This window comes from Erpetoichthys calabaricus, chromosome 8 (assembly GCF_900747795.2).
Source record: "Erpetoichthys calabaricus chromosome 8, fErpCal1.3, whole genome shotgun sequence".
Taxonomy (NCBI): domain Eukaryota; kingdom Metazoa; phylum Chordata; class Cladistia; order Polypteriformes; family Polypteridae; genus Erpetoichthys; species Erpetoichthys calabaricus.
The window spans coordinates 5,352,854-5,366,833 of NC_041401.2; the positions used below are offsets into that span (position 1 = coordinate 5,352,854).

At 42.2% G+C, this 13,980-nt stretch overlaps 1 protein-coding gene and 1 long non-coding RNA gene across 3 annotated transcripts in view; both read left to right on the forward strand.

Moving 5' to 3' along the window:
- ube2e3 (ubiquitin-conjugating enzyme E2E 3 (UBC4/5 homolog, yeast)) overlaps positions 1 to 13,980 on the forward strand; it is a 182,755-nt gene that overhangs the window by 31,009 nt on the left and 137,766 nt on the right. The gene's annotated exons all lie outside the window — the stretch shown is intronic.
- The window catches only part of LOC127528932 (uncharacterized), a 118,839-nt gene that overhangs the window by 813 nt on the left and 104,046 nt on the right, over positions 1 to 13,980 (forward strand). The gene's annotated exons all lie outside the window — the stretch shown is intronic.

Below are 13,980 nucleotides of genomic sequence, written 5' to 3' on the forward strand. Positions count from 1 at the left end.
TATGCTGGAATGCAGTGTTTTCCTTTCTCCAAACAGAACACTTTTCATCTAAACCAAACAGTTCTATTTTGGTCTCATCCGTCCCCAAAACGTTCTTCCAATAGCCTTCTGGTTTGTCCACGTGATCTTTAGCAAACTGCAGACGAGCAGCAATGTTTTTTGCAGAGTGGTGGCTTTCTCCTTGCAAACCTGCCATGCACACCATTGTTGTTCAGTGTTCTCCTGATGGTGGACTCATGAACATGAACATTAGCCAATGTGAGAGAGGCCTTCAGTTGCTTAGAAGTTACCCTGGGGTCCTTTGTGACCTCGCCGACTATTACACGCCTTGCTCTTGGAGTGATCTTTGTTGGTCGACCACTCCTGGGGAGGGTAACAATGGTCTTGAATTTCCTCCATTTGTACACCATCTGTCTGACTGTGGATTGGTGGAGTCCAAACTCTTTACAGATGGTTTTGTAACCTTTTCCAGCCTGTAACTCTTTTTGTGAGGTCCTCAGAAATCTCCTTTGTTCGTGCCGTGATACACTTCCACAAACATGTGTTGTGAAGAGCAGACTTTGATAGATCAAAACTCAGGGTGCCCACTCACACCTGATTGTCATCCCATTGATTGAAAACACCGGACTCGAATTTCACCTTCAAACTAACTGATAATCCTAGAGGTTCACATACTTTAGCCACTCACAAATATGGAATATTCGATCATTTTCCTCAATAAATAAATGACCAAGTATAATATTTTTGTCTCATTTGTTTAACTGGTTTCTCTTTATTTACTTTTAGGACTTGAGTGAAAATCTGATGATGTTTTAGGTCATATTTATGCAGAAATATAGAAAATTCTAAAGGGTTCACAAACTTTCAAGCACAACTGTACACGTATATCTCTATCTATGGAGCTGAAAATACAGCAATAAGAATACAGCCTCCGGTCATGTAGTGTAAGCTAATCTGAATAGAGAAGTCTTGTGACGAGATTTTAAAATTGGTGGGGATTCTGTTGTCCAAAATGTTTTGTGGTAGTGAGTTCCAGAGATGAGGAGCACTACGGCTAAATGCCCGGAGCCCATGGTGATCAGGCGTTCAAGGGGTGGTAATGAGAAGACCAGAAGTTGAGGACCTAAGAGTGCGGTTAGGTGTATAAATGTGTGAGGTCAGAGAGGTATAATGGAGCGAGGTTTATGAAGTGCTCTGAAGGTAAGTAGAAGAATTTAAAAATCAATGCAGAATTTTACAGGATGTTAATAAAGCTGTTTAAGAGATGAGGTCATGTGTTGCATGGAAGAGGTCTGAGTTATAATATGGGCAGCTGAATTCTGAACAAGCTGGAGTTTATGGAGAAGCTTATGTGGGGGACCAAAGAGAACATCCATCCATTCATCCATTTTCCAACCCGCTGAATCCGAACACAGGGTCACGGGGGTCTGCTGGAGCCAATCCCAGCCAACACAGGGCACAAGGCAGGAACCAATCCCGGGCAGGGTGCCAACCCACCGCAGCCAAAGAGAACAGAATTACGATAATCAATGTGGGACGTGACCAACGCATGAGTAAAGATGGTGGTGCTATTTAGTGTGAGGAGGGAGGGTCGCAGGTGAAGAAAAAGATGACTGTGTCACATTATTGATATGAAATTCTAAAGACAGAGTCCTATCAAAGATGATCGCCAAACTCTTAACCTGAGGGAAGGTATACGGTGATCCCTCCTCGATCGCGGGTGTTGCGTTCCAGAACCCCCCACGAAAGTTGAAAATCCGTGAAGTGGAAACCATATGTTTATATGTTTATTTTTATATTGTTACACTTGGGTCACAGATTTGCACAGAAACACAGGAGGTTGTAGAGAGACAGGGACTTTATTGAAACACTGCAAACAAACATTTGTCTCTTTTTCAAAAGTTTAAACTGTGCTCCATGACAAGACAGAGATGACCGTTCTGTCTCACAATTAAAAGAATTCAAACATATCTTCCTCTTCAAAGGAGTGCGCGTCAGGAGCAGAGAATGTCAGAGAGAGAAAAGCAAACAATCAAAAATCAATAGAGCTGTTTGGCATTTAAGTATGCGAAGCACCACCGGACAAAGCAGCTGCAAGGAAGGGAGCAATGTAAAGGTAGTCTTTCAGCATTTTTTAGAGGAGCGTCCGTATCCTCTAGGCCAGTGTGCGAACAGCCCCTCTGCTCACACCCCCTCCGTCAGGAGCAGAGAATGTCAGAGCAAGAGAGAGAGAAAAGCAAACAATCAAAAATCAATACGTGGTGTTTGATCTTTTAAGTATATGAAGCACCATGCGGGAAGCATATCGCTTGACAAAGCAGCCACATGTAAACCCAGCAAGGAAGGGAACAATGTGAAGGTAATCTTTCAGCGTTTTTTGAGGATTGGCCATATCCTTTAGGGGTGTGAACAGCCCCCGTGCTCATAATATATTTGAGGAGTTTTATTTAATATGTAATACGCGCTCTGGTTGGGTAGCTCCTCAGCCATCTGCCAATAGCGTCCCTTGTATGAAATCAACTGGGCAAACCAACTGAGGAAGCATGTACCAGAAATTAAAAGACCCATTGTCCACTGAAACCCGCGAGCCAGCAAAAAATCCGCGATATATTTTTAAATATGCTTACATATAAAATCCACGATAGAGTGAAGCCGCGAAAGTCGAAGTGCGATATAGCGAGGGATTACTGTAGACTGATCAATACCAGTACCATCAATATTAAGTGAAAAAGGATTAGATTTTGATAAAGCAAACTTGGAGCCAATGAGGAGAACCTCAGTCTTATGGCTATTGAGTTGGAGGAAATTAGAAGAAAACTGAGATTTTACCTCAAATAGACCGTCATTGAGGCAGGCAGGAAGGACAGAGTTGGGCTTTGTAGATACGTATATAGAGCTGAGCATCGACTGCTTAACGATGAAAATCAATTCCAGATTTCTTAAAAATGCCACCTAACGGGAGTAGAGATATTAAAAACAGTAAGGGACCGAGCACCGATTCTTGGGGAGCACCACTAGTGACTGGGTGGGATCGAATTTTTTAGATGAACAAACTGAGTACGATGAGACAGGTATGAAGTAAACCATATAAAAGGAGTATCGGTAATGCCAAAGACGGCTAACCAATTCAGTAAAATAGTATGTGAGACAGTATCACATTCATATTGGAAAAGTAAAGCGTGAGCTGCGTTGTTCTTCAGGATTGAATCTTTAATCACCGAGTGCAGGGTAGGCTTGTGTGGTATACCAGTACTGAGAAACAGAATGGTACAGTACCAGCGATTTGTTCATTTCTGTATCGAAAGTTAAGTGATGGTTGTCAAGCACCTCTTGCTCAGTAAATTGCTAGTCCAATTGGAACTCCAAGAGACTGCAATATGTCTGTCACGTTTAGCTCGAATCGCTGTATATCTTTTTAAACATGCTGGACACCCCAAGGCGGGGAGCTCCCACACCAACCTCCCCGCCCGATTCTCCCAATGATTTGCTGTAGCAGGGAGGTGAGGTTGGTTTATGGGCTGCAGATCTGAAGCAGCAGACTGGTGAGGGAGGCTTCTCCATTATTTCCATCAGTATCATTTTGCTCTGGTGTCAGAGCCGAAGGCAGAATTTTAGTTGTGATCCAGCACTCCTCCTCACAAGCTTTGTCCACCTTCAGCGCTAGTCCGGGGGTCCTTAGTATTTTTCCTAATGCAGCCCGTTTTTCACATGTGCTATGTCGCTGTAACCCTCTTACTACATTCTGGATGCCCGTCCATCCATATCCTTCCTTTATCACGGCTTCCTAGCTGGGTAAGGAACCATCCACCCTGGCTGAGATGCCAGCCAATCCATGTCTTTTATTATACTTGATACAATACTTTGTAAAGTTCTGATATTCATTACCACAAGTTTTTCTCGGTGGGTGCAGGATCCACGTAAAATGATAGCCTCTGAGATTGTCACAGATTGAAAAGTGAATAAAATGCAAAAAATAATGAATGCTAGTGCGGTCTCTTGTAATCATTAGCAACAGTTTAAAAGTTTTACTTAAAAGAAACTGAGATTGTCTTTAAAGGTACAGTGCTCATGTTCAGAAATCCTGTGACATCGTCCTGCATTGACAAGTGAGTCTTCTGTAAACTTCACTGTGGTGACCCTCCGATAAAGGACTTTCAAAATTGTGCTTGATGCCCCAACTTACTTGGTAGGTAAACTACCACTACCGTATCTACTCACATTTAAGTTCTCCCGTGGATAACTCGGGACTTGATTTTACCGTATAATGTCCGGTATTTGATAATGTCAGTCGAATATGGAAAACTCGCACTATTGGCACAAGAGATTATGATACGCTAATGCCCACTTGAGAGGGTAACCATGGAGCGCACGGCCTTTTTTTCCCCATGTATTGTGCCAACGTGACCACATGGTGATATTCAAACTATTCCGAATCGACATTAGCACTGTTTTGTGTTTTTTGTATCTCACACCCTCATACACCTTTATCGTAAGAGCATCCCTTATATACGATGGAGCGTTTGATCAGAAGAAAATATGAAGCTGGTTTTAAATTAAAAGTTGTTGAAGTGGCGAAAGAAATTGGTAACTGCGCTGCTGCAATAAAATTCGATGGGTCTGAAAAACTGATGTACGAGATTGTAGGAGGCAAGAAGATGTTAAAAAAAAAAAAAAAAATGTAAGTGTTGTATTTTTGAACGGCCGTACAAGTCGGGGTCTGATTTTATGATCGATTTTTTTCAGGTTTCAAGACCTGACTTATATGCGAATATATACAGTAAGTAAATGTTGTGGACACCAGGGGACGCTCCTGCTCCCCAAACATCCAACACAAGCAGGCACAGACACAAGTTCAATAATAATTAATAATTCTTTGCATTTATATAGCGCTTTTCTCACTACTCAAAGCGCTCAGCAATTGCAACTCAAGGGCCCAACAGAGCAGAGTCCCTATTGGTATTTACGTCATTCGAATTGGCAACCTTCCGATTGCCAGTGCAGATCCCTAGCCCCAGAGCCACCACTCCGCCTAGTTAAGTTAAAAGCACAAAGAGTCTTTGATTGTGGGAAACTCTTCCACAATATGCCTTTCTTGACACAACAGCCCCAAGTGCAATAAAGCACAAGACAGCACACTCTTTGTCTTCTTTCTGCCACAGTCACTGCCTCCTCCACTTCTCCTCACAAGCTTTGTCCACCTTCAGCACTAGTCTGGGGGTCCTTAGTGTTTTTCCTAACGCAGCCCGTTTTTCGCATCTGCTTTGTTGCTGTAACCCTCTTACTACATTCGGTTTAAGAGGGTGTGTTTGTCACATGTGCCTTCATGATAGATATTGTTAGTCAGTCAGTCATTTTTCAACCCGCTATGTTCTAACACAGGGTCACGGGGGTCTGCTGGAGCCAATCCCAGCCAGCACAGGGCGCAAGGCAGGAAACAAATCCTGGGCAGGGCACCAGCCCACCACAGGGCACACACACACAAATATAGTATATATTGTGTGTGTGTGTGTGTCTCCCCGCTTCTGCTCCTCCTTCTCTGGGGATTTTAAACTGTGGCTTCCCCATTATAGCTGGAAGGAGGAGACGGACACATTTGGTGATTTTTTTTTTTTTTGTTTTTACATGAATATGAACGTATTATTCTAAATTGTACAGCCAGTGATGCTATTCACCGGCATTTCAAAATGAAGATGCTTGATTACAAATGGGATTTCAACAGCAATTGAATTTCCCATTAAGGGATAATAAAGCTCACCTTGACCTTGACATCACTGCTGCCTTTATTGATTTACTGTACTGTTTTAAGTACATGGTTTAAACAGCACTATAATGTTTTGTTTTTTTTTTCTTTCAAATTACCAGACGTCTCAGAGCAGCGTACCAACCGCCAAGCAATAAGATTATTTTGAGTCTAAAATTGTATAAACTGAAAAGTAAAAATGTAATGCACACACAGCCTGATATTCACAGAGTAAAAAGAAAAATGGGTTGCCGCTACTGCTGGGGAAACACAAAAACCTTTTTATTTGCAGTCACTGGTGTAAAAATCAATGCCTGGAAGGCAGCGGTGGGACTCGGGCCTAAGCATCTCTCACAAATGCACTAAGGATGTTAAGGTCACAAATGAACCTTAGGAGCTGTTGATATTAACAAACGAGAGGAGGCCGTTCGGTCCAACTTCATTTGCTTAAAGACTGAACTGTAATTATTTACCACCGGACCTTTATTTTTTTTTTAAAGATGCTTCAAATACCTGCCTTGGTGGTTTCTCCTTGCATTGACTAGTTTTAGATTTTTGGAAGGCTATAAATGCTGCGGCATCATGACAGTAACACATACAGTCATATTAAAAAGTTTGGGAACCCCTCTTAATTCTTTGGATTTTTGTTTCTCATTGGCTGAGCTTTCAAAGTAGCAACTTCCTTTTAATATCTGACATGCCTTGTGGAAACAGTAGGATTTCAGCAGTGACATTAAGTTTATTGGATTAACAGAAAATATGCAATATGCTTCATAACAAAATTAGACAGGTGCATAAATGTGGGCACCCCAACAGAGGTATGACATCAATACTTAGTTGAGCCTCCTTTTGTCCTCTAGACGCTGTCCTCCTATAGCCTTTGACGAGTGTCTGATTCTAGATGGAGGTATTTCTGACCATTCTTCATACAAAATCTCTCCAGTTCAGTTCAATTTGATGGACAGCCTGCTTCAAATCATCCCATAGGTTTTCGATGACATTCAAGTCAGGGGACTGTGACGGCCATTCCAGAACATTGTACTTCTCCCTCTGCATGAATGCCTTTGTAGATTTCCAACTGTGTTTTGGCTCATTGTCTTGTTGGAATATCCAACCCCTGCGTAACTTCAACTTTGTGACTGATGCTTGAACATTATCCTGAAGAATTTGTTGATATTGGGTTGAATTCATCTGACCCTCGACTTTAACAAGGGCCCCAGTCCCTGAACTAGCCACACAGCCCCACGGCATGATGGAACCTCAACCAAATTTGACAGGAGGTAGCAGGTGTTTTTCTTGGAATGCGGTGTTCTTCTTTCGCCATGCAAAGCGCTTTTGTTCTGACCAAATAATTCCATTTTTGTCTCATCAGTCCAAAGCACTTTGTTCCCAAATGAATCTGGCTTGTCTAAATGAGCATTGGCATACAACAAGCGACTCTGTTTGTGGTGTGAGTGCAGAAAGGGCTTCTTACTCATCACCCTGCCATACAGATGTGCTGAATTGTAGAACGATGTACAGATACACCATCTGCAGCAAGATGTTCTTGCAGGTCTTTGGAGGTGACCTGTGGATTGTCTGTCACCATTCTCACAATCCTGCTCATATGCCGCTCCTGTATTTTTCTTGTCCTGCCAGACCTGCTGGTTTAACAGCAATTGTGCCTGTGGCCTTCCATTTCCTGATTCCATTCCTTACAGTTACAGAAACTGACAGTTTAATCCTCTGAGATGGCTTTTTGTAGCCTTCCCCTAAACCAGGAGACTCAACAATCTTTGTTTTCAGACCTTTGGAGAGTTGCTTTGAGGATCCCATGCTGTCTGTCACTCTTCAGAGGAGAGTCAAAGGGAAGCAAGCACAACTTAATAATAATAATTCATTACATTTATATAGCACTTTTCTCAGTACTCAAAGTGCTATCCACACAGGGAGGAACCGGGAAGTGAACCCACAATCTTCCACAGTCTCTTTACTGCAAAGCAGCAGCACTACCACTGCTCAATGGACCACCTTAAATACCTTTATATCTCATGATGGACACACCGGTCTATGAAGTTCAAGGCTTAACAAGCTCATCACACCAAGTAATCAGCATTGAGCAGTGACAGTGACATTCAAATCGGCACAATGACAAGGGGACCCACATTTGTGCACAGCCAGCTTTTCACATTTGATTTAATTTCATACAACTAAATGTTGCGTCACTAAAAATCTTTGTTTGGAAAACACCGCAGTACTCAGATGTTCCTAGGAAATGAAAGACAAACCACTGTTATCTTTTTAGTTGAAAGGAGAGTCTATTATGCAGGCTGAGAGGGGATCCCAAACTTTTTCATATGACTGTAACTTTAAGTGGCAAGCCACTTTCAAAAGATCTCAGGGATAGAGTTGTGGACAGACATAAGGCAGGAGATCCATCCATCCATTATCCAACCCGCTATATCCTAACTACAGGGTCATGGGGAGGGTGTCTGCTGGAGCCAATCCCAGCCAGCACAGGGTGCAAGGCAGGAAACAAATCCCCGGGCAGGGCGTCAGGCCACCGCAGGAGATACACACACCCACACACCAAGCACACACTAGGGACAATTTAGGATTGCCAGTGTACCTAACCTGCATGTCTTTGGACTGTGGGAGGAAACCCATGAAGACACTCTATAACTCATTATGACAAAGCGAAGACCTATATCTTCAGGAAGGTCAGTCAGTCATTATCCGTTTTGTTCTTCTTAAAGCCCCAAGATGCTGCCGAAATGCCCTGCACCTTAAGGCTTCTGGCAATGAAAACGTGCTTGCATGAATTACAGTACATATAGCGGTAACATCGGTATTTTACATTGTAGCACTGCGGGAGACATAGCAGTACAGTACTGTACAGTATATATGGGTTTACCTTTACAGTACATTCTTTCTTTTAGGGTAAGCTGAGTTTGAAATGAAATGAAAGTGTTTTGGGGACATATTTAGGGTTTAAACTGTAAAAATAGGCATCCAAAATTTGCAATTTTTCACAATTCGCGGGTCCTCTAGAAACGTAACCCCCACAAATTTTGGGTGTGTACTGTATATAAGAAGATCAGTCAGTCAGTCATTTTCCAACCTGCTATATCCCAACACCGACTATGGGTGGCAAGCCACTTTCAAAAGATCTCAGGGATAGAGTTGTGGACAAACATAAGGCAGGAGATCCATCCATCCATTATCCAACCCGCTATATCCTAACTACAGGGTCATGGGGAGGGTGTCTGCTGGAGCCAGCACAGGGCACAAGGCAGGAACAAATCCCGGGCAGGGCACACACACACACCAGAGACAATTTAGGATCGTCAGTGCACCTAACCTGCATGTCTTTGGGGGAGAACATGAAAACTCCATGCAGGAAGGACCCGGGAAGCGAACATGTGAGGTAGCAGCGCTACCACTGCGCCACCGTGCTGCCCATAAGAAGGTCATCTACTGTTGAATCCTGCTCTGTACTTGTAATATTTTTATTTTACTATTATATTATATTGAGGATTACTTGTGTTCTGTTCTGTGTATCGTGTTGTATTGCCCTCCTTTTTATTGACACCCACTGCACGCCCAACCTAAATGAAAGGGGGTCTCTCTCTGAATTGCCTTTCCTGAGGTTTCTTCCATTTTTTTTCCCTATAAGACTTTTTCCTTGTCGTCTTAGAGAGTCAAGGCTGGGGGCTGTCAAAGCCCATTGCGGCACTTCTTGTGTGATTTTGGGCTATACAAATATAAATTGTATTGTGTTGTATATTTGTAATTAATTTAGAGCAGCTGGCAGACACCTGCTGTGTTCCCTTTGACATTAAAGAGTCTTTTATCTGTTCATCAGTGTCATAAATGCCAAATTCAATCCACTGTAATTCAGTGTTGTACAACAATAAAATATGAAAACTACCAAGCGGCGAATACATTTTAGAGCTGCAGTGTGTTCATAAACCTAATTCCAAGTTTACTTTGTAAAAGCTGTAGATTTCCATTTATTACTTTTAAATGTAACCATTCTTTTGTACATGGGGGTGGCGGACCGTGTAGAAAAAGTCATTTGACATGGTGTGAGCAAAATGTTTGCCAATCCACTTAAATGAAAGTCTTCAAGTTGGAGTTGTTTGACTTGTAATTTGAAACTGTGGAGCAGCAGGGTGAGTCAAGCCAAACGGTGTCTTTGTCCCAAACGTTATGGAGGACCCTGTACTGTACGTCTGTATGGCCTGTCACTGGGTTTAAACTGGTGATTCCCAACGTGGGGCAATTTGAGAATTTAAATACGTTAAACAATTTATAAAATGAAAAAAAATATTCACTGTTTAAAATGATAGAGAAAAATAAACAGTTTTTATTTTTGACAGAGACATTTATATATCAGGTGGTCCAGATCTAAACTTGCAATTATTACATTGCATTGCATTAAAAGTTGCATAGTTAGTTCTGGACCACCCTGTATTTATATAAACATAGAAGGGATGGTGAAGAACCCTTTAATTTATGATTTTACAACTGGCTTGAGTTTTCCATCCATTTTCCAACCCGCTGAATCCGAACACAGGGTCACGGGAGTCTGCTGGAGCCAATCCCAGCCAACACAGGGCACAAGGCAGGAACCAATCCTGGGCAGGGAGCCAACCCACCACAGTGGCTTGAGTTTTTCTACTTAGAAATCATTTTTACCATTAAAATAATATGAATTGTAATAATGATTATAAAATTTTGCAGTATAACAAAAATGATCAAAATATTACAGAAAAAGCTGTCATTAAAGTTATTTTATATTTATGAATATCACGTCTCTTATATGTTTTCAAAATTGTATTTTCCTATTACTTGATATTTTTTTGTAACAATTTCTTAGTGATTTCATTGTCAACTCTCCTTTCCCTCTTTTGTTCCCATGTTCTTTGGAAGCTTGTTTCGACCAAATGAACGACATTATGGGCTTCACTTTTTGCATAAGTAACAATAAGAATAAGGTGTTTGTTACAGTGGGGGACATCATGATTTTAGAGAGGCCTAGGTGGGCCATGGCCAAAAAAAAAAAGGTTGGGAACCACTGCTTTAAACCTTCTTCCTGGTTTTTGTTGCACCGAAGCCTTTATAAGAGACACATAAAGATTCTATAATGTTGATTTCTCCTATTCAAAAAGTCACAGATGGCTGATCCATAAACTAAATGTGACCTCGGGGAGTGCCTGATTTTACACCTTGTGGGGAGCGATTTGACACAGAAAATGAAGCTATTAGCTGCTGTTACTGCGTGGAGCTATTAGCCGAATGCTGGCAGCTGGCTTACATGAGCATTGTAAAGAAACACCTGTTTATATTTCCATTCTATAGAAATGAAATTAAAAAACTGAATCAGAAAAGAGAAACGTTTGCATTAGCTTTGTTTTTTTTCTCTCTTTCTTAATTACAGATCGCTGTCTAGTTGCCGTTGTGTCCCGAAGAAAACTGCCTTCATTTTTTTCTCTTGACGTGTAGTACAAACTTGTTTTTAAATGATGTGTTTAAGGCTTTAATTAGCCAGAGGTCTCCTTGGCATGGCAGCCTGCATTTCTGACTGATGAAGTAATAACTACTGTATATACTGTATGTCACGGGCACAGTAAACACGCCGTCTCCTGGCTTCTTAGTTAAGGTAGTGAAAAATGACACGTGTACCTGCCGCTTGGCATTTTAAAGAGGATGTGCATTCTGCTTAATGCGTCCAATTTTGTTTTCTTTTTTTTTTTTTGGCTGCCGAAGTAGACGTTTATTTTACTAGTGACAGTTCTGGTCTTTATCTAGCACTGGCTCTGTGCCGGCTGTCATGTTCATGGCAGGCAATGCAGCTCGCAGACTAAGCGTGTGCTGCCTCTTACTGTATAATGTGGAGTACATCTTTATGGAATGCCTCAATCTGAATGCAGTATAAATGTCAGAGTGCTATTGATCCATAGATGAACATCTATGAATGGGAATGACTGTCCTATGCATTAGTAATACATTTGACAACAGAAATGTGTCATCGTATGGATATGGGCAATGATTGTTAATCAGGCAGTGTGACTGTCAGATTGCTAAACACTGAGAGAGTAAATTACGAGGCTGCGGGTTTAGCCCCCTAACTGTGGTGGTAAAGTGAATCAAGTAACCTTAACAACATTCTGCTGTTAGACATAATTGGAAAATGGTTGTCCTTTAAATTAGTGGTGTCAAAAAGTAATTCAGTTACTTGATGAACTTGATTATCTCTCTGTTGTATTATAAACGTTTTCCGTCATGTCTGAGTTCTTCAGCCTTGACCACACCCCTCCACACCACTCTCGCCCAATCATTACCCCTGCTGCGCTCGTCCTCTGTCTGTCCCGTCACGTGACGCACTCATTGCTGCTAAGGGCTCATTTATACTTCACGCTCAGAACACGTTCGCACCCGCATCATGGCTGACACGCGTTCATTCGACGCGTCCTCTGAGCAGGTCCTCAGAAATTAATGTGACGTGTGCGCAAGTTGCAGTACCAGAAAAAAGTCGGGGGGCGCAGTGTGCTAAACGTTGGAATGTGACGTCAGAGTCTCTGTTTACTATCGGCATGTGACAAAAAGCCGCTTTGAGGATCGATGTGTGCGCCTTGATTTTTGATGAATGGTGGTGAAGCAAAATGCCGACATACAAATACATTCGTGGTGTTTTCTTATTCAAATGTCGCATATTCCTGATCGTAATGACGCGATACATTTTAAAAGTCTCACAGTCTTCTGTGCCGGGGCTTCCTCCGGTCCTGACAGCAGCGGCAAACAGCAATAGATCACCACACAGAACACGTCACTTTTATGATATTCCAACTCTCTACACATTTCAATTCCTTAGATTTATACTTGATGTCACTTTCATGATGAAATGCATTAAAGTATGTATGTTACATTTTACAGATAAATCGTTAATTTTGTTTAAATAATGAATACTGTTAATAATTACACACATGGGGGTGACATGGTGGCGGAGTGGTAGCACTGCTGTCTCGCAGGGGAGTGACGTCGCTGGTATTCCCTGCTTGGAGTTGACATGTTTTCCTGCTGGGTTTGCACCGTGGGCTCCGGTTTCCTTCCAAAGATATGCAGATTTGGTGACACTAAAATGACGCCTGTGTGTGTGTGTTTGTATTCACCTTACGATGAGCTGATGTCCGTCCAGGGATGGTTTCTGCCTCGCTCCCAATGCTAGCTGAAATGGACAAATCCCTGGATTGATGGATTTGATCATTAAACATCCTTTTCAGAGATATTGCCGTAAGGTGTCCACGGAATTTAATGGCTGTTCCAGGCAATTCACAAGACAGCGAAGCCGAACCTGTTCTCACCGTGGTGACATCTCACACTGCCACCTGCTGGATTCCTCCAGATTTCCGTAAGGTACGTGTGCAAGTATCTCTTATATATATTTCTCTTCTGGTCGTCCTGCTTCCACTTCAAAACCAGTCCCGTCCACATGCAGCCGACACGGCATTTCTCAATTCCTATTCGTCGTGTTCCATGTCATGCACTATACTGGCCTGCTGAGCGTAATACATCCAACGAGTACTCGAGGTGCTGCCACAACGGTGAAGTAGCTTTACCACCCTTGCAGGAGCCACCTGTGTCTTTACAGCAGCTTCTTACACAGCAAACATCAGAAGCTAAAAATTATCATGAACATGTTTGGGAATACAACTCTTCTCTAGCGTTTGCTTCCATGGGTGCACAGATAACTCATCCTCCTGGCCACGGACCATACTGTTTTAAAATACATGGGCAAATTTATCGCCAAATCTCTCCACTATACGCTAACACTTCTACCTCTCCAGGATATGGACAGTTGTATGTTTTTGACACAGCGTGAGATACTGAAGTATGCTTACAAAATAATTAAACTCTGCATGCAGTGAAAATGTACTTCTCCAGCTAGATTCCATGCTCAGAACCATCAACCCCTTCGCTAAATCATACAAACACATGCATGAAATTGCTCAGTCCAATCCAACAGCATCTATACGAATGGTTTTCAAGGAAAACCCTGGGCAGGATTTACGACGATACAATGCCCCAACATTGCAGCGATTTTCGTAGGAGAAGATTGCGAAATGCCTGCCAAAATGGAGATTTGCATCTATCCCATAGGCAACTCCTGTAAACAGATTTCCACGCTCAATATGAATTGCGATCCTGTGGTTTGCCCACCTTTATTCCCTTATGGAGACATTGGCTGGCACAAAGAT